Here is a 23979-nt window from a genome sequence, read left to right as displayed (position 1 = left end):
CATTGGTAGGAGATGTTTGGGGTTGTTTTAGAAAGTACTGTACTCTAAGATACCATGATTCAAATCTTCTCAGATACTTCCTTTGTTTATAACACAGAGTGCTCTATAGCCGTAAGGCACTGAAGGCTAAATATACTTGTATATTGGTACAAAGTTAGGTAACAAGTAATTCTTTGCTTTTATATTGTATTAGAAAACATCTTTTACTGGTGTTGAGTAACATTGAATTAACAAGATAGAGAGAGTTGTTGGTAGTCACAGTGCAAGGAAACACATCAGGAATTTATTAGATTTGGATTTATCAGTGCATAGAAATTCATGATATTTAACTTAAAGGCAAAAAGAGCAGAACACTTTGAATAATGGCTTGAAGTGGATGATTAGCTAAGGGGACGCAACATTTAATAGCCAAAATAAATTACTATAATTATTTTATTACCTATGCTAACTGATTCCATTGTTTTTATTGAAATAGCTCCCTGAGGAAAGGAACAGTGCTTCAATGAATCTCAGCTGTAGGCTTGTATGTTCTTCTACAGCAATCAAAACCAATGAAAAATAGCCTTCATTGATAATACTCTTAATGTCTACATTTCAGCACTTGGAGAAAACATTCTATTCAAGTGCAATATCTGGAAATATCTGGAAGCTTCTGGACAGAAGAGAAACCCTGTTAAAGACAATATGGTTATTTATAGAGTTTGTCCCCCACATTTGCACTTTTTTACTGCTTCATGCCCTCACCATATGTCTTCATTTTTTTTTTTTTTTTTTTACCATATGTCTTCTTTATCTTCCATTTTATTTCCTAGGAAAGACCTTCTTGAGACTGTGAGATACCCTCCCTCTAGCAAAAGTGTACACATGTACTTGCATTCACGAGCGCATTTTCTCAAAGCAGTAGAAAGGGGGTGGAATGAGTCAGGGTGCCGGAGAGTGTGAAGCCATGGAATAAGATATTACATATTTCTAGAAAGTCAGTTTTACTTGAAGATTTGTAAAAAAAAAAAAAGTTATTTGTATAAAAGAAAGATGGATACATATTGATTATATTAACATTTCCATACATGAAAAAAAGGGGATTCCAAAATAAATTCGGCATTTGTAGCAGACCTTCTCCCTCCTCCTCCTTTCCCATCCTCAGTTCCCTCTCCATCTTTCCTTCTTCTCCTCTGCCTTTAGGGCTGCTTTGTGAAAGCGATTGCTAAATATTCCTAACCTACTTCAGTTTCTTGCAATATTCTACATCTTCAGATGAATAAACAAGAGATCCTTTGCCAGTGTGGGATATATGATCCCAGAGACAGAACAGAAAATCAAAGAGAGAAGACAGATCTTCTTTAATTTAGGAAAAGTGGGAGGTAAGGTATAGAGCAATATTTGAAAGTTTGCAAGTTTCTGACCAAAGTCTTTTTTTGATGTAGTTGTTAGTGAAGTAAAGTCAATGTTTGTTTTTCAATTTAAATTTGCCATATGCTTCTCATGTGTATATTTTATTTGATTTGGTTTAGAAAAATATTCAGATATTTGGCTATTTAGAATGGTTTCCTAAGAGCCCTTGCCAGTGTCTATTACTTTAGCTTTCACTTGGTTATTCATGCATTCACTTATTAAACAAACATCTACTGAACCCCATTCTAATGCAGACACCATGCTAGACTTTGGAGATACAACGTTGGCATAGTGGCTGCCTGCAAGGAGCTCACAGTCTAGAGGTGAACAAATAAACAACTAAGGAATGCAATTACCAAGCACTTTTATAAAAGACTGTACAAAGTGTGTGTGAGTGAGCGTGTGTGTGTGCATGTGTGTGCACGCACGGGAGGGGGGCGGGGGAGGGGGAGGGCTGGGGGGTAATGGAGAAGGAGTGGTGGAGGGGAGCGGGTAGAGAGTGTTGTGGGTGAAGTGAAGAGATTACCTGGCAAGGTCAAAGAAGAAATGGATGTCTCTTTATTCTTCCCTAAAGAGAGGATGATACGCGAAACAAAGGATACACATTTATATTTATCTTTTAAAATAAGTTGATATTCCATAAGCTACATTGTTAACTGTGTTCTAAGTGCAGTTGGCCGCTGTCTTTGTAGGGCTGTTTGAAGGAAACTGGGGGCATTATTAACATAAAAAACCCATCCAGACAATGCCTCCCACCTATTTGCCAAAGAGGCTACAATTGACCCAAGAATCATTGTATCAAGTGATAACATTAGAAAACAGGCCTTGTTAGGTGTATTAACTGCAGCTTCAATGTGTTATATAGCAAAACTGTGGCTTTCAAGTTATCATATTAACTCGGAAGGCATCTAGCAAGGTTTTGAGTCAATGAGACGCATTACAGTCTTGGAAGAGGCTTGAACTTTTCACATGCTTTTGTTTGATTTGAAATATTCTTGCACTCTCCTCCTCTGCATACCCCAACACACACATACACACACACACACACACACCAGCATAATTATTGCCTCTTTAGAACAGTCTGCGTTATTGCTCCATTTAAAGTATGTCCCTATTGTTTTATATTTCAGTTACCATTATAAGCAATACATCCACTTATAATTTATTTTATTTATCTACTTGTGTGGTTTTTTTTTTTTGTTTTTTTTTTTTGCAGTACGCGGGCCTCTCAGTGTTGTGGCCTCTCCTGTTGTGGAGCACGGGTTCCAGACGCGCAGGCTCAGCGGCCACGGCTCACGGGCCCTTCCGCTCCGCGGTATGTGGGATCCTCCCGGACTGGGGCACAAACCCGTGTCCCCTGCATTGGCAGGCGGACTCTCAACCACTGCACCACCAGGGAAGCCCTACTTGTGTTTTTAAATGACTCTCTCACTAGATTTTAAATGTCATATTCACATGATCACTTTTAAAACATATTCTTGTACCCAGAATTCCTAACTGCTGAATGAATGAATGAGTATGCCAGTGGAAGGATAAATAAATGAACAGAATCCTAAATTGGGGATCCAGTGGCCAAAGTACTCTAAATAACACAAGCGTTCGGGTGTTTTCAAACAAGAAATAGTGAATTAGAGTGTGGAATGGCTTCTGGCCTCTCCACTAAAGGAGCAAATGTGTGATTTTGAAATTGTTTAGCTAATATGCCTTCTCAACTCCTGTACTTCCTATGAATTAAGGAATTAGATGGAATATTTTGGAATATCTTTGCAATGAGATATTTTGTCTCTCCTTTTCCTCTAGAATATGCAGTATTGATGTCATTGCTTATGCTGGATTCAACTGTGAAGGTGCACAACTAAATGTCTCCATATTAAGAAAATGGAGTCCCTCAGGACACACATTATTGAATTAAGAATAAAGATCTTAGAGGCAAACTCACTTTTCTCATTTCTACTGATGTTTTCCTTCACACTCTCACATAGAAAGCAGGGTTTGATGAAGTTGGGAGAGGATACAACTAAAAGGAGACTTTGAAATGAGAAAAGGAATTTGTTTGTTTCTTATATCTCCCTTTTTGGAATGGTCCTAGTTTATTCTGATAGTCACACCACTATAATGTGCTAAATGTTCATCACTTCAAAACCCCCAAGGACCAGAGCTACTAAAAGGAAGAGAGCAGCTCTAGCATTAAAGTAAACTACTGAATTTTACATTGTAATAGGCAGATGCAAGTTAAGATATTTTTAAAAAACAGAACAAACATTCTAACAAATGATATGATCATGTTAATTTAGAGGTTTTAGGAAAAAAGAGATTGAACATACAAAAGTAAGTTCAAAAATATCTTGGAAAAATCTACTTATAAGTATTTTTTTAAATGGGAATGACTTTAGAGTAACCTTCATGATGCCTAGTTGGAATTTACAGTTGAAACATATACATGATACTTACTAGTTTCAATAAACAGCTATCATTTGTTAAGCATATAGCTAGGTCTACGTTATGTGTATTGTTTGTTTTCATTCCCAGGACAGCCCTATTTTATGGAAAAGATAACTGAGACTCAGAAACACAAGTGAGTTACAGAAATAAACAGCTGGAAGAGATGCAAATGGGATTGTACTCAAATCTAACTAATTGTCGCATCTATTCTCTTCCCTGTATAGTTTTTCTCTCTCCTTTTGGGACTTTAGTGAAGACTGCATGACACACCCTGAGCTCATTCTAATTCTGCCAGAGACAAATAAGAGTGAAGCAAATCAATAAATCATAATTTCTGTCAATTATGCTATTCATCCAAGGGGATCCCTGTGAAACTCTGAAAACTGGGCACTGACTGAAAGAGGCAGGCTCCTACTGGTGTTACGTACCTACCAGTAAAAGGTATATTATTAGACAAGTCATGTTGATGGTACCAATGTCCAGAGAACGGGTCAAATCTATAGGGTACCGAAGTGATGGACATTGGACATTCAGGAAACACCTTACAGGCATTATGCTACAAAAGATAATAGTGAGATAACTTCTTAGAAGGGAAGGAAGGAAAATAATAGTAATAATAGTAATTTCTAACCCTGTAAAAAAAATCTTACAAAGTCAGAATTATCATCTTTATTTTATCCGAGAAGAAACTAATGCACAGAGATGTTAAGTGGACTATCCAAAGGGAACATATTATTTAGTAGAAGAATTGGAATTTTAAAGCAGTTTTACCTATCTTCAAAGTGTGGGTGCTTTTCATTTTGCTATCTGATAATTTTTGGTCTATAACTGATTAGATTCAAACATTAAATTTATTATCCTTAAATCAGCATTTTACTCTTTAGTATATGTAGGAAAATAGGAAAGAGAGGGAATATTGAAAGGGATTTCTTTAAGGCAGGGTTTTTCAACATTGGGTACTATTGACATTTCAAGTGGGATCATACTTTGTAGTGGAGGGTTGTCTTGTGCACTGTAGACATTTAGCAGCAACCCTGGTCTCTACTGACTAAATGACAGTTGCACTATACCCCCAATTTTGACAGCCACTAATGTCTCCAGTCATTGCCAGTTGTCATCTGCAAAGCCAAATACCCCCTCTCCTTCACTATAAGAATCACTGTTCTATAGGAGCTAGGGGGTAAAGCTCAGGGTCTGGACTCAAGACACCCATATTGCAGTCCCAATTCAATCATGAATTTCAGAAATTCTTGAATTTATCTGAGACTCAGAAATCTTACGTATAAAAACTGAGAAAACTATAATAATTAGAATATCCCCAAATAAATGTGAGACAATGTGGAATTAATTTAGACATGTAAAAGTACTATCCAACATAAAGGGACATTATTATTACTTGTTTGTGGAAAAAAAATTAAAAATCAGAAAATAGAAATTTAGATCATTTTAAGGAATATTATTGGTTCCCCCCAAAATATCAGAAATCATAGACATAGGAGTGCTAACACATAACAGCTGAGGAGACTGCTTAAAACTGCCAGGCAAACCTCAGTGGTGTCCATCAACAGATGAATGGATAAAGGAGTTGTGGTGTGTGTGTACATATATATATATATACATATATATACATATATATATACATATGTATATATATTTACTCAGTCACAAAAGAAAGAATGAAATTTTGCCATTTGCAAGAACACAGATGGACCTGGACGGTATTATGCTTAGTGAAATTAGTCAGACAGAGAAAAGACAAATAATGTATGATATCACTTGTATTTGGAATCTAAAAAATAAAACAAATGACTATAACAAAACAGAATCAGATTCACAGATTTAGAGAACAAACTGGTGGTTACCAGTGGGGAGAGGGAAGGGAGGAGGGGCAAGATAGGGGTAGGGAATAAAGATGTACAAACTATGTATAAAATAAATAATTACAAGGATATACTGTACAACACAGGGAATATAGTCAATAACTTTATAATAACTTTAAATGGAGTATAATCTACAAAAAATATTGAATCACTTAAAAAAATATTGAATCACTATGTAGTACACCTGAAACTGAAATAATACTGTAAATCAACTATACTTCAGTTAAAACAAAACAAAACAAAAACAAAATTGCCATGCAAGAAAATCTGATAACTTTAACGGAGCTTTTTGATCACCTGAAAGTTGTTAGTCTTCTATGCAGTAAGTGAGACATGGGAGTTCATTCCACTTGCAAACAATCTGATGTAGAACAAGAAAGTCCTGTTCTTCTGGAATTGTAAAACAAATATTGTACCCAGCTGAGCTAATTTCTAATTTCAGCTCTGTTAAGGATTAGCTTAGTGATCCTAAACCAGGATCTTTCTGAATTCCATTCAATTCCATTCAATGTTCAATGGTAAGTAAATTGATTTAACTAACGTGTAATCTAGTTTGAGAGACTCAGTGAGATAATGTAAGTGGTAACGCTTAAAAGTATAAAGTGCAACACTAAACCAAGGCATGTTACTAGAGCTGTTTTTCAACATACAAAAGCAGGAGTATTTCAGAGACAGCTGCTTCAAAGAATGAGGTACACCTATCTTTTTCAAGGTCGAGCCTGGACCTAAAGAGGCTAGATTTAAAGAGAAAAATAATTCATTGACTCTTCACGTATAAGAAACAATCCTCTAGTTACCCAAACCATATCTCAAAACATCTACAATCTCCAGAAATTTGCAACTATAAACACTTTTCTAATTTTTCTATATTCCTTTGGCAAAGTGAAAGTTTACACAATCCCACCTTGAGTTGTCATGGTAATTCTAAATATTTGTCAGGTTTATGGGCTCCACAAACATAAGTATACTGTCAGCAGAGGAGAGCATGCTGCTCATTAAAACTACCAGAGGGAGAAAAAACACCTGTAACAATCAGACATATGATGAAACTGTCAAAAGGTACATGAAATTAACTGTGCCCAGTTTGGAACATAAATAATTTCTTACTACAGTGTGACAGTTGAAAATATGTTTTCATTATATGAAAGATAGAAAAAAAATAGTATTCAACTGGCACTTCAATAATGATATCTTTATCCCTAGAGAAAATGTCCTTTCTCTGCACTCTAGAACTTTCTCTCCTAATGATATGTTTTTTAAAATGGTGTTATTCATTATACCCTTTTATTACCTTTCTTGAGCCACTTCAGTTTGGCCAAAGTCATGATAGCTTGCTTCCCTGACACTGACTGCTTAAACACCATTTCAAAAGAAAAATATTTTTATCCTTTTCTTTTCTCAGAAATTGGGTCTTTCCAATGGCCTCATACGTTTGTCTCTCTCTCTCTTTTTCTTTTTTTTTTTACTTTCTCCCTTCCATAGTCTACTACTTCTTGATTCATTTGTTTCTGAACTCTGGAAATGCTGGGCAGACAGCTCTCATGGGCCAAAGCTAGAATAAGAATTGCCATGGACATTAAAGGCTATATTTCAGCACCACGGGCAGCAACAGCAGCTCTACCATTCTGGCATAGCTTTGTACAATAGTATTATATTTTACTATTTTAGACCCACCAATAAGAGTCCTCAAGATGCACACTCACAATTAGTAATTTATTTGAAATTTCTGGCTGGTCCTTATTCCTTCTTTACTTGTTGGTGGGGGTTTCCTAGGCACTTCTAAGAAGGAACACGAGACTCTCCAATAAGTGACAAAAAAACTTGCTCTGTGAACCACAAAGGAAAAGTAAGACTTGGCCAACAAAACTTAGTCTTGGCATACAAACATCACTTGGTCAATGAGAATCTCATGGCACCCTAGAGCAGAGACAAATGGCTTTTGTGAAGCCCTGGGTTTCAAATGCCTGAGTAGAGATGATATATATTTTCTGAATCATAATGTGATGACAGTATCTTTTATATTACTTCTTACATCTTTGTACTGTAAGTTGAAAATCTCTTTGTGTTTCCTTTACGTTTGCAGTAGTGTATTTGTCTTTTTCAAGAAATCTTTGCCTGGATTTAGAAACTAAGAAACAAAGTGTGCCAGTCATATTAGTTCTCTCCTGTAGGTTATGGACTAAGAAATACTTCTGACAGATTTCCATCAGTTCTGGAGAGGCTTCAATATAATTTTCTAAATGTTTATTGAAGGTTAGTACACACATTTTTCCTTTTCATTGTAGGAAGGATAAAACCCAAACAACAATTGTATTTTACAACAGCCCTTTCTCAGGGTCATAAAACTGAAGTTGTAATTTAGGATTGATAGGTACAAAAAAGAACAAGAGTTCAGGATTTTTCAAGTTGAAGACAAACACTTTGCACATGCACCAGTTAAACCTCCAGCACTTACAATCCTGTGAAGTAAATTCAGGCCCTGGGGCTTGAAGGGATAAGCACTACAGGTACTTTATAAAAGCAAGTGAAATCACCAATTTAACACATTTGATACATGTGCTGTTCAGTTTTTAAAAAGTAAAAAGAAAGCTGAAGGAAATGAACATGGCATATGACTGGATGTTGAGCATTTTGAAAATGCACATCTAGAATTGAAACATAATTTATCTTGCAGTTACACGAGCATTCTAGAGGCCTCTATGCAGAGTCAGCAAAGTGCTATGCATTGGCAATCAGCCTGGAGGAAGGTGAGGTCACTGACCAGCTTGTAGCAGGGAGACCTTGAACTTTTGTAAAGATTTTGATCAGTAATATAAAGCTGGTATTTTTTACCATGACTAAATTTGGACTTTTAGACGATTAGAATATTATATAAACATAACTTTGTGCCCTGTAAAAAACTGGCTAATGTCTCATTCTTCTGGTTAAGGACACTATTTCCAGCTTAGTTAATTTTAAGAGCAGAAGCACACTACACTTAATGCCAGATAGCATGAGAACTCATCAAGAATCAATCCTGGTTAAGAATTTTATTTTGAACATCAGCAGCTGAGTTGAATACACACTACATTTATAGTAAGGAAGAATAAGGAACAACCAACTCTAGTGTCCAAATACTTGGTAATAGCAGCACACAAAAAGCAAGTATCAGTCAACATCTTTTTTAGCTTTGTCCATGGGTATGTACCATGTGTCCAAGACTGTGCAATGATCTGGGGTCTAAAACAAAGTTAGCCCTAGCCTTCAATATATTTTTCTAGTCTAATAGGGAAAACAAATCAAATTCATGATATCTTACATAGTAAAGTAATAATGTATTACACTTTTAAAAAGTATCATAGAGGAGGGAATGATTAATATCTACTGTACCCAACCTAAGGAACAGTGTTAAAGCTGGAGCCTAGATAGTAAAACTGTGTTGGGAAAGGGATAGATCAATAGATTATAGACTACCTATGAAGGCAGGAGCTTGATGGAAAAAAAATCTTGGATATGACCTAACACTGAAGATTTTGAAACAGTAAAATTATAATTCAATTTTAATAAGCCTAACTCTTACAGAAGTGGGGCAGATTATTTAATATTTGCCATCAAATCTATGATGGGGGTATCAGTGGAGCTTTGATGGGAGTGTCGGTGGTAAAAGCAGTTGAACTGGCTAAGTAACTAATGTTCAGTATAGGTGAGAGATAAGAGTCTGAACTAAAGGCATGGTATGCGGTAACAGAGAAGGAAAAGTTTGGGAGAAATTAGGAAGATAAAACTAGTAATCATAACTGTGATAATCAGTGTTCAATAGAAAGATAAAAATTCATCTACTCAATAACTCTTGGGGCAATCATCCTTGTGAATGATAATTTTAAATGCCACCATGAAAAACATCAGCCTTCCAAGTAAGTGTAAGAATCGATAAGAACAAAAATCATATATTCATAGAAATACAGGCAGGAGAAGAAACCATATTAAAATGATACCTGACTTCTACAAAAGCTGAACAGAGCATTGCCTATGCTCTTGAAATTTCACTTTAAGATATACAATGAAACTGGGTAGTCATCAAAACCCATGTACTAGAATATTTTTAGAAATGCTACTCATAATAGCCTCAAAATGAAAACCATCAAAAACCTACCATCAGTGGAGGTGACCAAAATGTATAGTGTATTCTCATGGGGGAATACTATGCATCAAAGAAAATAAACAAATTATAATTGCACAGGAAAATACAGATAAATCTCATAAACATAAGGGTGAATGAAATAAGCCAAAGACGAAAGAGTATATACTATATGGATTCTAATAATACAAAGGAAAACAAATTATGATGTCAGAAATCAGCATAGTTGCTATTTGGGGGAAGATAGTGACTAGGAGACATGAAGAAGAATCATGGGGTTCTGGTGATGTTCCATCTGTGTTACCTGAGTGTGATTAGCTTGAGAAAATTCATCTAGCTGTCCCTTTATAATAATTACGTGGTACAGTTCTCTGTATTTATATTGTTTAACAAAAAAAAAGTTTCAAAAATTATAATTAGTTAAGAGAATAAATTGTCCCAAGAAAATGGACTGTCACTGAGCGTAAATACAAATAGACCTCTCAGAATCATTCTTATACCTACCTCTGTGTAATACCATATATACTAACACAAAGAAACAAATCAGGTTCTCTTAGGGTTAACTGCATCACTGGTTTTAAGTGATTCTTCAAACATGTATTCTTTTGACTTGGTAGTCACTTACACGCTTTCAAGCGTTTGCAAACTGCATCAAAACATTGTCCACTGGTTACGTTTTGTGTATATATAATCATTCCAAGGTCTTATGTGGGCTGTCCATGGAAACTCACAAGTGATCATGGGTTAGAACAATACACTACTTTATCCCCTGGAATTAATGGCTTCCAGCCAACTCATGAGAAGAATGAAACTGCCTTGTGTCAGGCTCCCTGCTGTGCATTAGAATTTCAGTTACAGCTGCTACCTTGTTATAACACCCACATTTCTTCAGTCACAAGGCCAGCTTCACAGAAAAAATGCCCTGTATTCATTGTCTAATTATCAAACTCACATACCTTGGAGACAGACTATAGCTCAAACACGTGTAGGATTCAAAACATTACTGTAAGATTAAGATCTGGAACAATAAAAAAAAAATTCCAGTCACTGTTAATGGGTTCATATAACAGAATAATAATGATGACATAAAATTAGCATTTAAAAAAATCTTAACTTTTTAATGGATAGATTTATTCGTGGAAATATGAAGTGATTCAGATAAATGGAACAAGGTGGGCCAAGAACTTGTTCAGAACATTGGCAGCCTGCCAAGCGTACCTCTGCAAGGGGACATGCGACTTTAATCTTTATCACGGAGTAATCATAAGCGGGCTCACTCTGAATGCCATCTGCTCTCCATGAAGCATTAGAGTTATAGGCTGCTCACTCGATATGCCCTTCAACCCTGCTCTCCAATTTCACCCAAAGTCCCATCTTGAAATTGTGAGTTTTAAAGTTTATTATAATTAATATTTTTTATAAGAACCATTTATTTTTAATGAATAGCAGAGTGGACAGCTGAGGTTCCTTCTTCAACCCTGAAAAGCCAACCAAATGGTAGAAAATATTATCATCTAACTAGAGAGCTCTATTCAGGCAGGGGACAGAAGAACTTTCAGTTGTGTGCTCAGGTGAGTCCTTTGAAGGTAGACACTTGTTTTGCCATATAGATATGCAATTTAGATTACGGATAAAGAGATGAAGACGGGGGACTGTTCTTAATATAAAATAAAAAGAAAGTTGTGCATTCTGGTTTCTAATAATATCCTAAAATTAAGTAAGGCATCTCTAATTTAATTTGTTTTATTTTGCCCTACTGAATACTGTGCTCTGTTGAATAGGGCACATCACATCAAGTTACTTAGATTGTGTGGGAACCGAGAATAAACCAGTGATGCTTTATAACATGGGCCCCCAACCCCCAGGCCATGGACCGGTACCGGTACGCAGCCTGTTAGGAACTGGGCCACACAGCTGGAGGTGAGCGGTGGGCTAGTGAGTGAAGCTTCATCTGCCGCTCCCCATCGCTCCCCATTGTTTGCATTACTGCCTGCACCATCCCTCCCCTCCCCGCCCTGTCCATGGAAAACCTGTCTTCCAGGAAACCTGTCCCTGGTGCCAAAAAGGTTGAGGACCACTGCTTTATAAGACACATCTGGCCACAGAGGAATGACTGCCTCGTAACAGAGGAGGTTAGTGTGGGTTGAACAGTATTCCCCCCCAGTGTATATCTGAATCCTTACTCCTGGTATTTGAGGCATATGAAGATGGAGGCAGAGGTTAGAGTGATGCATCTACAAGCCAAAGAATGCCAGCAATTGTTGACAGACATCAGAAGCTAGGAAGAGACATGGACTAGATTGACCTTCAGAGCTTCTAAAAGGAACCAACCTTGCAGACACTACGGTTTTGGACCTCTGACCTCCAGATCTGTGAAAGAATATATTTCTGTTGTCCCTTCCCCTGCTTTTCCCCACCCACACCTCCACTCCCAGTTTGTTGGTTTGATACAGATCTAAAAATCTACTACAGGGATACTTACTACTAAATTAAATTTTCTGAGAATCTTTTTGTGAGCTTAGGAAAAAGAGATTCATTGGTGTTCAGAAGAAATTGGCTGCTAAGTAAAACTAAGTGGCTTCACCCCCGTCCCTTATATTTCACGTTTTTTACTCCTTCACTCCTTCCCTTCCTTTGCCAAGATATGTTAGAGAGAATGCTTAGAAACTGAAGGGATTGTTTTTTGAGGGCCATGATAAAAATGAGAGATTTCAGAAAATTCACGAGAGTAATCTTGGCAGAATCTTGAGAGCGTCTATGGACAACATGATACAAGTATAAAGATGTCACTGCATTTCATATACACCAAAGCAAAAATGTCACTGCATTTCATATGCACCAAAGCAACAACAGAGGCACAAATGTTCTCCTGTGTATATGTCAGCACTGTGGCTTACTCTGATTATGGAAATGCAACACTTTTTTCCCAAAGACAATGTACATTTACACATGAAATCAGTCTGCCTTTGTATTTCCCTGATTAGTGTCACCATAATGTCTGATAACTTTCCTAAGGCAAGTTCCTACCATCCAAATAACATATGTTACTGTTTCCCAGAACTTCCATTCCTAGGGCTTCTTTGAAAGAATACCACTAAATTACTGTCAAAATGCATACTTATGGCTCAGCATAACTCAATTACCCTGATAGCACTTTTTATATTTATCTTTTACTACTTAAAGATTTATTGTTCTGTTCCTTAAATAAAACTGCGGAACAAATAAAAAAAAAAAAAAAACAATTTATCCCTAATTGCAAAGGCAGTAACAACCAACCTCAATCCCTTAAAAATAAGATTACTAAAGATAATGTTCTAAGAATCTCTTAATTCATCAAACAGAATTTTTAAACAGACTTATGTTTTAAGATCAAACTCTTTTAAGACTATTCCTTACCTTGTGAAGTTGTCCTTGCGAAAGATTCACAATGTCAAAATATCAGAGTATTACAGTTGATTGGGGATAGCTGGGAGAAACAAAAATTTTCAACGTTAACAAATATTTTGAAGTTTTCTTTTCACTGACTCTAATGACACATAACATAAAGGAAAAAGAACAGAAATTGTTTTAAAATAATAATACGAGCATAGCAGTGAAAGCCATAATTTAGATACAAAAAACACTTTAAAGCAATGAAACAAAAATGTGTTAACCCCCCGCCCCAGAACTTCAGTGTTTCTCACAGGCGTTAAAAGAATTTAATAGATATCTGAAAATCAGTAAGTCATACAGGAAGTCACCAGACCTAGATAACAAATCTATTATGAATATATTTTGACTCTTATCTGTTAATTTATGTTACTTTGCTGTATTTTTCATTCTTTACCTGTAAAATGAGGACTGAGGGAAAATGCTTTCTGTATTTGTTTCCCAGGGCTACCATAATAAATTACAAAAAAATTTATTGGATTAAAACAACAGAAATTTATTCTCTCACAGTTCTGGCAACTACAAGTCCAAAAGCAATGTATCAGCTCAGCCATGGTACTTCTGAAGGCTCTAGGGAAGAATCCTTCCCTGCCTCTTCCTAAGCTTCTGGTAGCTCCTGGCAATCCTTACTGTTCCCTGGCTCGTAGATACATCACTCCAAACTTTGCTTCCATTACTTTCATCTCTGTGTCTCTGTCTCCTCTGAGACTGTGGGTCTTTCTGTGTGTCCTCTCCTTTTATAAATGCACCAGTGGATATAGGGCCCACCCTAATCCAGTGGCCTCATCTTAACTAATTATATCTGCTAAGACCCTATTTCCAAATAAATTATTTGGGTGGACATACACTTCGGGAGTATTCAACCAACTACAGTTTCCAATGCTGTGATTCTAAAACAGCCCTCCTTATTCTTTTATCTAACTAAAGGAGAGAAAAAAGAAGCAATAGTGTATTTTGATTCTTCAGGAACCCTTACACACAATGGAAAAAAATAAAATTACTTATTCAGTTTGTGGTTATCTAACGGTTTGCCTACCAGTCAAGGAGGGCTATTATTACAATATCTGGTGCTGGTTGACCCAGGTAGTTAGAGAGTATAATGTTCGAAACTCAAAATGCCTTCAGTATTTCACAATACCATGGACTTTGGGCAGCTACTGACAAAATGCCAGCCCTTAGAAAGAATGGAAAATGGATAAATCTAAACCTAACACCACTAACTGAAAAATTAATACAACAACATCTGCTACAGATGGGTGAAAGAAGTTGCCTTTATAAACACCAACTCCAAGTTGGTAGAGGACCAGGACCATCTGTAAACTATGTTTTCTTTTTCAGTTCCCATTAATTATGGTCATTTAGAATAAATATAAACAATTGATATGCCTAAAGAGATTTGGTACTCTTCTCCTATTTATTAAATATCACAAATATGTATTCTTTCCAGGCAGTTTTCTATTCATGACATTTTTTCCCCATTAATTTGTTTATTCATTTATTTTTTTTTCCTTTTCCATTATGTTTTATTACAGGATATTGAATATAGTTCCCTGTGCTTTACAAAAGGACATTGTTGTTTATCCATTCTATATATAATAGTTTGCATCTGCTAGTCCCAAACTCCCAATCCAACCCTGTCCCTTCTCCCTTCCCCCTTGGCAACCACAAGTCTGTTCTCTATGTCTGTGAGTCTTCTTTTTTGTAGACAAGTTCATTTGTGTCATATTTTAGGTTTCACATATAAGTGATATCATATGGTAATTGTCTTTCTCTTTCTGACTTGCTTCACTTAGTATGATAATCTCTAGGTCCATCCATGTGCTTGCAAATGGCATTATTTCATTCTTTTTTATGGCTGAGTAGTATTCCATTGTGTATATATACTACATCTTATTTATCCATTCATCTGTTGATGGACATTTAGGTTATTTCCATGTCTTAGCTATTGTAAATAGTGCTGCTATACACACAGGGGTGCATGTATCCTTCTGAATTATAGTTTTGTCCAGATATATGCCCAGGAGTGGGATTGCTGAATCATATGTGTTCATGACCGTTTGATTTTGCAGTTCAAGTATGGTGGTAAGAATATTTCCACATGAATTGCACTATCTATCAGAAATATACTGATTATAAAGAGCTAAAATAAACACTAAACATTTTACATGTATTATCTCACTTGATGGAGAAAAAAAAAAACACCATTGAATCAGGAACTTTAATTCTCCTCATTTTAAGGATAAGAAAATCGAGGGTAAGGAGATGAACTAAACTCTCCAAGGTCACAAGCCTAGTGAGTGAAGGACCTGAGATACAAAACCAAACAGTTTGAGACCATGTACTTTACCAGTATACCATACTTTATCTAATACTCTCTTAAATTTCAAACTAATATACAAGCTGCCAGGAACCCCCAGGAACTTCCCTCATCTTAAACCTTGTAGAAACAGTGTTTCTATGCCCTTGGTCTTTTGTCATGTTACACCATCACCAATTATTCAGCTAGATTTGTTTTCCTTTTAAAGCCAGTTATCCTTTGCTATCTCTCTTCCAGGACTCTAGTCTTGTATCCAGTTCTAGTTTCTTAATCAACAATCTCTAAGTCTCCCTCTCCCAGAAGCTATTTCCTTGCCACCTGTCTTACTCAGCTCAGGCTGGTGTTACAAAATACCATAGATGGCTTAAACAACAGACATTTATTTCTGACAGTTTTGGAGGACAGAAGTCCAAGATAAAGGTGCTGACAAATTCAGTTCTTGGTGAGGGCTCTCTTCCTGGCTTGCAGACAGCTACCTTCTCACAGGGCAGAGAGTAGATGCTCTGGTGTCTCTTCCTCTTCTTACGAGGACACCATTCCTATCATGGGGACCTCACCCTCATGATCCCATCTAATTATCTCCTGAAGGCCCCATCTCCTAATACTATCACATGGGGAAACCCTAAGGGTTTCAACATATGAATTTGGGGGTGGGGTGTATGCATACATTCAGTCCATAACATCACCTAAATGAAAAATACAGGAGTGCACTTTTTTGTTGTCAAGGATTTTGTTACTCAGATGGAGAAACAGAATAGTAACAAACAGGAAATTTATAAGATTTCATGAACACTTGTCCCTTTTTTTTTTTCTGGACTTTTCTTCATGGAAACCTTAAACCATATCTAAAAATCATTTAATTTAAAGGATTGTTGGAACTGGCTTCCCAGAACTGCAATGATCAGAGCAGTCTGGCTTGAATAAAGTTAAATTCATTGATGTTTGAAAATGTTTTGCTTAGTTTTTAATCCTTTGAGGATCTGCTTATTAAAATCTGAGGAATGCTCAAAGCCAGAGCCTTGTTTTAGGATCCCTAGAGCAAACCTTAGAATCTCTGCCATTTTACTCATTTAAATCTGGGAGAGAAGTGCATGGTCTGCATGTTTCCCCCGCCTCAGGGAAGCCAGAGGTCAGTTCTCCTTCTGTGGGGACCTCAGGAATTGTCTACAGTTGAGTTAGCTGCAGCTTTAGGCTTCTTTTAGTCCACTTTCCTAAGTTTTACCTTTGTAACTCTATTCTTTTGAGGGTCTACTAAATTACTGATATGTCTGCTCTGACTTCATTTTGCTTAATAGATTCTTTAGAGGAGGAAGAGCCCAAGGGAGGCTGGTGGCCCCAAAACAAAGAAAGATCAGTTTCTTGAAAATGAGGTAAGGAGAAACGCATCTTAGTGACATGACAGTACATTTCTTTCCAGTACGTTATTTCCAAAATGGTGGTAATCACAAAACCATTGACAACATTTTAGGTAATGCACGGATGAGCATTACACAAATTAAAAATTGTGTGTTACTTATAATATAGAGCAAAAAAACCCATAACTGGTCTAGCATATTTGTGTTGGGTTAGTACTTCTTAGAACAAGGCAAAGTTAACAAAGTGAGCAGACCTAAAGTCAATTTAAAGGGGAAAAATCACTAAATAATTACATAAGTGGTACACAGTAATGGCAAAATGTGTGACAGTACTATGTGGATGACAGATATCTGCAAAATATTGTCTTAAAAGATTAAGATACTCATTAAAAGCAAGAAACACACATTCAGACTTCGGAGTGAGATGACTCACTAGTTTGGTCACCTTGGACAAAGTTACTTTAATTCCTGTGCTCTTCTTCAGATTCTTAATCCAAAAACATAGAATCCCTTTCTCAAAGTGAGCATTAACAACATGGCTGTGTGATAGGGCCCATAATAGGTAGCTAATAAATTTTAGTTCTCTTTCTTCATTCATCTGATAAAATAATAAACATAGTCAGTGGTGTTTATAGATGGACTTATGTCCACAAATGTTTTCCTTTCTCCCCACTCGCACCTATTCTCTTTCACCCCCACAGATGACCTCTATTAGTCCTTGAAAAGAGAATTTATTCTCAGAAGATTTTTAGATTCATAGTTTAAAGGAAACACCCACAAATTTCAAAATCTTTTAAAATCTGTTCTCAGCAGTTTTGTTTTTTTGAAAGATGGGAATTGACGTCTCATTTTCCAATGGCTATTTAGAAGGTGGGTCACAGAGGTTAACTTCTTAAAGAAATGAAAAACATGTTGCCTTTTCCAGAAAACAAAAAACACAAAAGCCTGACTATTAGTGAGAATAAAGCAATGTTCCAGTAACACTGAATAGTTTTCTAGCAATTTTTCAAAACTCATCAGTGATAAATTTTTTATAAGGGATATAATTCAGTGGTTCTAAAATTTAAGTACACTTTTCGAACTATCTGTATAAGTAAAAAAACTGATTTTATGGGAATATGGAATTATTTGGCTTAAAATTATATAATAATTGATTGAAATAGCAATCATTTTAATAGAGGGATATTTGGATAGTTTTAAATAGTATGTGAATTTCTTGAAACTTTTATTTTCATACTTAACCAAAGACTTGTTTGCAAAACACTTTAAAAGAAGGAAGAGCTAGTTTTTTCATTAAAAAAAACAAACACGGTTAATAATTACATATAGAAATATCTGTGTATTACAGGTTTTAAAACACAGTCCTTAGGTAAAGAAGAAATTAATATTTTGACTCTGACCTTTTTAAAAGTTTTCAATGTATTTCTCAAGAGGATATTTATCTACTGGAACTAAAAAAAAGTCTAAGATACTGTAAATACACAGGAGAGAGATAGTCACTAAGGAAGCTTAGAGAAGATTTCTCCTGGAGGAGATAACCTACTCATTTTCAGACTTTGTGTTGCAAACTCTTTAGAGATATTGCAAGGCAGAGATATCTCAAAGGCAAATGTAAAATGTTTGGGACTCACTATGGGACAAAGACCATGCCTCTGCAATTCTAGGAAGACAACACCACAATGTTCTTATATATTGACCCGCTTGGGTGATTTATCTCTTTATAAGTTTAAACTCTAGAGAACAAATTGAAAGAATTACTTTCTTAAAATAAATCCAATATATTACTTAACAAAAAGAAGTCTATTTAGAGTTCCAGATAACCATAGCATAATGATTGCTGCCTACATTTAGAAAATAAATAAATAAAAACAGTGAGCAAGAAGAGTAAAAGAAACTATCTATTGCCCATGAATATAGCCAACCACCTTCAAATTGCATGTAAGTGGAAGGAAATATCCAAAAACCATTAGATAACCATGTTGGTGGGTCTGAAGAGATAAATCATATTATTTCCATACACGCAGAAAGGACAAATTCTCAAAATTACATAATAGAACAGAAATGTATGGATGCTTCAGTAACACAATATCTGTATTAATCTATGTAAACCTATACATAGCTATTAATCAATAATCTATTTATTTATCTATATGAATAAATAGATCAATAGATACTTTAGCCAAACACCAGCATCTTACTTAATGGGAAGACAATAACTGGTTTCCCACTAAAGACAATAACATTACAAAAATGTCCATTATCTCTACCCTTATTTAATACTTGGCTAGAGATGTTTTCAGTGCAATCAAACAAGAGAAAACAAACAGAGGCATAAAATTGAAAAGACAAAGTAAAATTATTCTCTATGTATAAATCATAATATGTCTGAAAAATCCAAAATAATTGATTTTAAAATACTGCATAATACAATAAGAATTCAGTAAAGTAGAAGAATATATAATTAATATAAAATACCGATAGACTTTATATATCTTCAATCAGTAATGAGTTAGAAGACGTAATAAAAGAGGAAAAACCCCATTTCTAGTAGCAAATTTAAAGATTAAATAGCTAGAACTAAGTTGATAAAAATGAGCAAAGTTTATATAAAGACAATTTTTAAGTTTCTTGGAAGATCAAAAGTAGAATTAGACAAATGGAAGGACAAATTATTCTTAGATGGGATAACTCAGTGTCATAAAAATGTCAATGATCTCCAAGTTAGTAAATTTAATATAATCACAATAAAATTTTGAAGCTATTATCTGGAGCTAGACAAGTTTATTAAAATGTCTTTGTTAAAAAAAAAATAGCAACTAAGAATGATAGAAGAAAAAACCTGAAAAAGACAAGCAACTGCGTGGGGGGGAGGGCAGGCTAGACCTACCAGAAATTGAAACATACTAAAAACTCTCTATAATGTACTGTTTTTCAAAATGTGTAGGTATTGGCACATGAATAGTCAGATAAAAATGTTTTAGAATAGTAAAGTCCAGAATCTTGATGTAGGTTTTCAGTGCCATCTGAAATCACTGAGAGAAGTAAACTTTTAATCAATAATGTTGGGACAACTGGATAGTCATTTACAAAATGATAAGTCCCACAGTTTACACCAGACTATTTCTAAATGGATTAAAGATTTAAAAAACTACAAGTAGTAAATGAAAACATGAATGGATTATTTTATAATCAAGGAATGGAGATAGGCTTTTTAACATTCAAAATCCAAAAGCAACAAAAGACTGATATATTAAGCTTTCAAAGAAAAATTAAACATCATAAGTAAATTATATTGCAGGCACATGGTTTATCCTCCTATCAGATAAAAAGGGGCTAACAAAATCAAGAAGAAAATGGTAAAAAAAAAATCCTAATACAAAATTGGGCAAAAATTGTGAAGAGAGTTCCAGGAAAAGCTAAGCAAATGATACTTAAGTATATGGAAAAAATGATGTCTCATTCTTAGTAAGATACATACAAATTAAGCTACAAAGAAAAGCAACTTCTCACCTATGACACAAATCCAAAAGTTTTACAATATACTCTGTTGGCAATGCTATGGAGAAAGGGACCCACTATAACGTTGCTGGAGTGATTGCAAAATGGCATAACTTCTATAGAAGAGAATTTGGCAATATCAAACAAAATTACATATTATTAACCCCTTGACTTGGCAATCTAACTGTAAGGATTTCATCCAGGGGAGCAAGAAAACCATCCCAGGTATAAAATATTAAGGCAATAGTTATTCATAGCAGAATTATTTAAAACAGCAGAAAGTTGGAAACAATTCATATGTTCAGCGTTAGAGGACTGGTTCAATGAATTACTGTATTTCTATCAAAAGAGTATATTATGCTGCTGTAAAGAAGAGTGAAGACCAGTATTTATGCACTGGTAGTAAGTGATCTCCAGGTTATATTAAATGAAATTTTTAAAGAAGTGGAAATACGAATATGCAAATGCATGTACTTGTATATTATCATAAAAAGAAACACTGGAAAAGAAACAAGAAATAATGAAAATGTTTACTTACAAGGAGAATAAAAATTAGAATGAAAGCAAGATTTCTCTGAGAAGAATTTAAAATATTTTTCCCTTTTAAACCATTTATATGATTTTATTTATATATTAGAATATAAATGAATCATGGAAAATGACTCTAAAATTAAAAACAAAGTAAAACACATGGATAAAATTTTATGTAAAATTTGGTTTCATCGCTATGTAGAGTTTAAATATATAGTAAGTACATTACTCAGATAATATATCCATAATAGTATATATCATAGGACCAAAAGAACTACAAAAATGTCTCAAACTTCACTTAGTGGTTTAATTTTTAGTGCATTGATGATATAATTATGAATGGCAGAATAAATTAAATAAATATATAGGGTAATAATATGAACCAAGCACTTCAATGTAAGAGAAAAAAAGGAACCAAATACCAAATTAAAGAAGAAAAAATCCTATAATAGTAATTTTATATTAAGAATATCATATACAGTCATGAATATATGGCTTTAAGGGTTAAACACATTCTTTAGGATTTAGTCAGCATCTCATTATCATTTGTATGTAATTTTTAAAAACACACATATTATGAATTATTGAAAAATAGTTATTAAATACAGAGAGTAAACTTATATTGAAAATCTTTCTGTCAACGAGGTGGATGGCGAGAGTAGACTGCATTTTGATTCTCAACATCAATTACAAGAACGTTTTGAAATATCCTTTGTTTGTCACCCCAGAGGTTTTTGTTTTGTTTTGTTTTTCCTTTGAGGTAGAAGAATTCAAAGATTTAGGACTGGGATGGGTAAGATATCTGGCTTTCTTTTGTGACTTCACGATAAGGTAACTAGGACAGAGAGAGGTCACAGCAGAGTTCTTGGGCAGATCAATTTTAGGAAGGGATCCATAGAAAAGTTGGGATTTGTGAATCACAGCCCTTTAAATTTTCCATGCTTGTAGAACTTTTGGACAACCTTGATGTAGACTAGAAGTTCATGGACCCAGATTGAAGACTACTCCGTAAATTACCCAAATGTAATTGGATCATAGGCATTCTCCCCACCTCATATCTTTCCTCTTCCCTCCCTTCAGTTGTTATTCCTCTTTAGAATGTAGTTATTCACAATCAAACAAACGTAAATCTCACTTGCAAGAAAATTCTGGAGTATACCTACATGTGAGCAGATTATAGATATTTCATATAGTAGTGACTGAACTTTCATAATTTCACTTTGCTTTTCACTCTAATGCTACCTAATTTATTACCTGTGGCAAGAGAAACACTGCTTCTTAAATAATAGCAATGTTAACAAGAGGGATTTATTGATTGCCCACATTATGTCACACATTGTACTGAGATTATATCATTTGGTCCTCATTTGTTTTAATAATCTGAATTTCACAAGTGAGGGTAACAAGTTTGGTTTAGCTAAATAGTATTTCTTGTCCAAAGTCACACAACTAGTAAAACAGAATTCTGTATACATCCGACTTTACTTTTTGTGCTACTAATCATTGCACTGTGCTGCTATGGTTGCATGGTCAAAACTTCGTTCTTCCATATCTTAGGGGCTCTAATATTCCCTGTATTATAGACAATACCTCTTCACCTTGAGTTTGAATGAATCAGTTTTATACTGTGTACTTCAAATTCCTCTAAAATACATGGTTTAGTCAGATATGTGATTTGATCAATTTTGAGGTTTCCTTCCAGCACTAAAGCTCTATGGTTCTACAACTTCTTTAGTCTATAGCTTAGGGAAAGCATTTCACAGAAAGCAATTATTAAAACAACAAACCCAATCTGCAAATTGTATCCTTTCTGGCTGGTAAAAACAGCTTCTCCTAACTAAATTCAGTTGATACTTTATTCTCCCTCTTCCTTTTTGCCACTATTTCTCTTCCCAACTTTGCCTTTTATAAGCTGCTTCTTTATTTATTTTTACCATTCTTGCCTCTTTACTGGTCACTAGTTTGCAAAGAGTCAAGAAGGTCTGCCAAACTATTATTCTAAAAGTCAGCTTTAATAATTGTTAGCCTTTGCAGCTATTAGAGAAGTCATTGGTTTCTCAGGGGGACTATTTTCTTATGAAATGATTTTGAAAGAGTGAAAAGGTCTCCAAAATACTTTCCTCACTTTTCTGCCATAACATCAGAAATATGTGCTATTGAAGTTATCCCCTTACATGATGACACAGGTTCTGGTAGGCTCGTCCTAAAATGCACATATGTTGAATGAATGAAGGGTGAGGGAACAGTATGTGGAGGAATAGGAGACTAAGCTAGAATCACTTATTTTTTTTTAAATAAATTTATTTATTTAATATTTGGCTGCGTTGGATCTTTGTTGCTGTGCGTGGGCTTTCTCTAATTGTGGCGAGTGGGGGCAACTCTTCATTGCGGTGTGCGGCCATCTCACTGTGGTGGCCTCTCTTGTTGCGGAGCATGAGCTCTAGGCATTCAGTAGTTGTGGCACACGGGCTCTAGAGCGCAGGCTCAGTAGTTGTAGCACACGGGCTTAGTTGCTCCGCGGCATGTGGGATCTTCCTGGACCAGTGCTCGAGCCCATGTCCCCTGCACTGGCAGGCAGATGCTTAACCACTGCGCCATCAGGGAAGCCCTAGAATCACTCATTAAGTTATTAAAATGATTTTACTCAAATAACTACTTCACACAATCATGGAGCTCCTAGGGGAACAGGGCACTGACCATGTAAATTTTGAGTGACAAATGGGACCTAATGAAGCTTAAACGCTTTTCTTTTACACAGCAAAGGAAACTATAAACCAGAGGAAAAGACAACCCTCAGAATGGGAGAAAATATTTGCAAATGAAGCAACGGACAAAGGATTAATCTCCAAAATATATAAACAGCTCACGCAGCTCAATATTAAAAAAAACAAACAACCCAATCAAAAAATGGGCAGATGACCTAAATAGACATTTCTCCAAAGAAGACATACAAATGGCCAAGAAGGACACGAAAAGCTGTTCAACATCACTAATTATTAGAGAAACGCAAATCAAAAC

The sequence above is a fragment of the Monodon monoceros genome, unplaced genomic scaffold, assembly GCF_005190385.1.
Source record: "Monodon monoceros isolate NGI ecotype Baffin Bay Population unplaced genomic scaffold, NGI_Narwhal_1 Super_Scaffold_12, whole genome shotgun sequence".
NCBI classification, from domain to species: Eukaryota; Metazoa; Chordata; class Mammalia; order Artiodactyla; family Monodontidae; genus Monodon; species Monodon monoceros.
Note: the sequence above shows the minus strand (reverse complement) of the source record.